The following is a 2722-nucleotide window of genomic DNA, read 5'->3' on the forward strand; positions in this document are numbered from 1 at the left end:
TAAATATATAATTGAGTATAAAGTATATAGTTATATGTATGTGTGGATATATATTGTAAATACATTAAAAAATTTATAAAGAATTGTATACAAGTATAATATATATCATTCACATTTAATAAATTAATAAAGGAAAATATATATTAAATCCATTTTTTGATTAAAAAATATATTAATATTTTTATATATTATATACACGAAAAGTACACGAAACGATTCGAAACGGATACGGGTTTCAAATTAGGTACACGAAATTAATAACGGGCGGATACGGGTTTCACCTTCGAGTACACGAAACACGAAAATACACGAAACGAAAGTATACGAAACGAAACGATTGCCACCCCTATAACAAAGTAGCATCTTAAAATTCAAAAGCTAAAATAGAAATTAGACGTTTTTCAAAGTGTCATATGATTTATTTTTTGGCATTTTTAAAAATACAGGGGAAAGTCAAAGTCCCAAAATTTCATGTACAGTTAACGGTATGTGTTCTCTCTTCTCTCTGTTCACAAAAAAGTTTCATTTTCGCGGCTAAAGTTCAAAATATTTTTGTTTACCGGCAAACTAGCAGATAAAGCTAACTGGAGTCTCCTATTTCGTGATGATGTTTTAGTTTCAACAGTCGTACTATGTTTGGCCTTTTTTCTCTGCGATTTATATTTTCTGATATTTTCTTCCCCTGTCCTTCATGCGTAACTCGTAAGGTAGATGAACAACTGTTTAAATTTTGATTTGTCATCATATCTATCGGGTTATGCATAATATGTATTGGGCTTCTTCTACTCTGTTTTGGCGATTGTGTGTTTCTTGGTTCAGATTCTATGCTCAGATTTTTTGTTTGTTTTTCATCAAATTCAAGTATGTACTCTAACTGTTTGATAATATCACTCAAACAAAAACCGTCCATATTTATCATTCCATTTTGCAATCGCAAAATCTCTAAATATTGGAATCTTTCTATTTTGGCAGAATTGTGAAATTAAAACCTCAGGCTAAGAAGTCCGCCATGAAGGGTCGATGCAACTCAAAAAGATAGCAGGACCCCTTTGAAAGTCATACTTGCATTATGAGAAGTAGGGGAGAGCGTGGGCCGGTTCGGCTCGGTTTTTCGATAAAACCGGAACCGCAACCATATATCCTCGGTTTTTGAAATCGAAAACCGCAACCGCCGGTTCGGATTCGGTTTCGGTTTAAAAATCCCGGTTCGGTTATAATCGGCTCGGTTTCGGTTACAAAACCGACTACAAAATTCACTTGGTACTTATTGCCCAGACATCAGTCGAAAGAATTATTTTAGGATTTCACACCATATAATCAGAGAGTGCTCCAGTTTAAGAATTTTCAGGGGCAATCTGTGTCCTGTGATTATTACCTCTCTAATGTGTAGTGTGCCAAGCATCATGACTTGGGTAATATTAGCAACAGTAGAAGATAAAGATTTCTGACAGAACACAAAAGAGCTGCATATAAGAATTCATGTGACTTAGTAGTATAAATTAAAGTTAGAATTACATTATATAAAATTATATAGATTATAAATAATTATATAAAATTATATTTAATTATTTATTTTAATAATCGGTTCGGTTCAGTTTTTTCCGGTTCGGTTTGGAAATATAACCGGAACCGAACCAATTAAAACGGTTCGGGTTCGGTTTAATTTTTTCGGTTTCGGTTTCGGTTTTTGACGGTTCGGTTTTAGCCGGTTTTTCCCGGTTTCGGTTTCGGTTCGGTTTCAGATCGGTTTTTTGCTCACCCCTAATGAGAAGTAAAGATGAAGTTGGTTCATCAACAGGTACACTATTTTTATCCATTTTTAATGTTAAAGCATATTTATACATTTCTTGTGTATAATTATTTTTGGTTTCTTTTCTGGTAGCGGATAATGTAACAATTGGAAGGGAAGATAACTAGAAGTGATGTGTAATTTCTGGAGCTCACAATCAAAAGGTAATCCTTTGTTTTGTATCCATATCTTAAGCCCATTATTGACGAATTTGAATCATTTCTGGAAGCACTATAACAGACTGTGAGGTTACTAAATGTTGGTGATGAATTTTTAGCAAGTTTTTCCAAATAAGAAGTGTGTATATGTTTACCTTGTTTGTCTCAATGTCACAGTGTTATTTGTTGGTGACTGATAGGTGTTGATGTTATGTATTTACAGGATATTTTATTAACTTGAATGATTAGTCCACTTAAGTGGTATTGCTGATCAAGTTGAGAAAGCGCAGAATCTGTGTTACTTCAATGACATTACTGGATGAGTCACACGTTGGGATGGTTATCACAAATTTTAATTCCAAAGTCAGCAAAAATCAGCTTCTGATCCAATGTTAGGAGATTTAAGATATCTATTTTTTTTTTCAAGTACCTTGTATATATACAGTTTAAATGTACTGTTTAAGTTCAAGTTTTGTGTATTATTACATTTTAGTTTGAATGAATGGAATAATAAAATTACTTTTACTGTGTACTTGTTTTTTTTATCTTTTAAAGGAAAATAAAAATATATTATTATAAAGAGATGATATATGTCATGTCAATGGGATGCCAGGTGGTAAGTTGATATAGTGTTGAATGGTAGGATGTCAAGGCTCCATGTGGCGCGATAAAAAGGTGACATATGGCATTGTATAGAGTTTACATATGGCAAAATATAGAGGTGCCACATGGCAAAATTGAGTGGCTCCATGTGACAATGAGAGATGTGCCACAT

The 2722-nt window shown here is 33.1% G+C and overlaps 1 long non-coding RNA gene across 2 annotated transcripts; it reads left to right on the top strand.

The window, feature by feature from the left end:
* Positions 1-495: 495 nt before the first annotated feature.
* On the top strand, positions 496-2473 carry LOC108222623 (uncharacterized). 2 transcript variants are annotated; one of them, XR_010292016.1, is made up of 4 exons: positions 496-861; positions 973-1798; positions 1883-1953; positions 2171-2473. It is a non-coding gene; the product is annotated as an uncharacterized LOC108222623 (long non-coding RNA). The 2 variants fall into 2 exon arrangements; XR_001807017.2 differs by having other exon boundaries at positions 496-1798.
* The last annotated feature ends 249 nt before the right edge of the window (positions 2474-2722 follow it).

Source organism: Daucus carota, chromosome 5 (genome assembly GCF_001625215.2).
Source record: "Daucus carota subsp. sativus chromosome 5, DH1 v3.0, whole genome shotgun sequence".
In the NCBI taxonomy this organism is placed as follows: Eukaryota; Viridiplantae; Streptophyta; class Magnoliopsida; order Apiales; family Apiaceae; genus Daucus; species Daucus carota.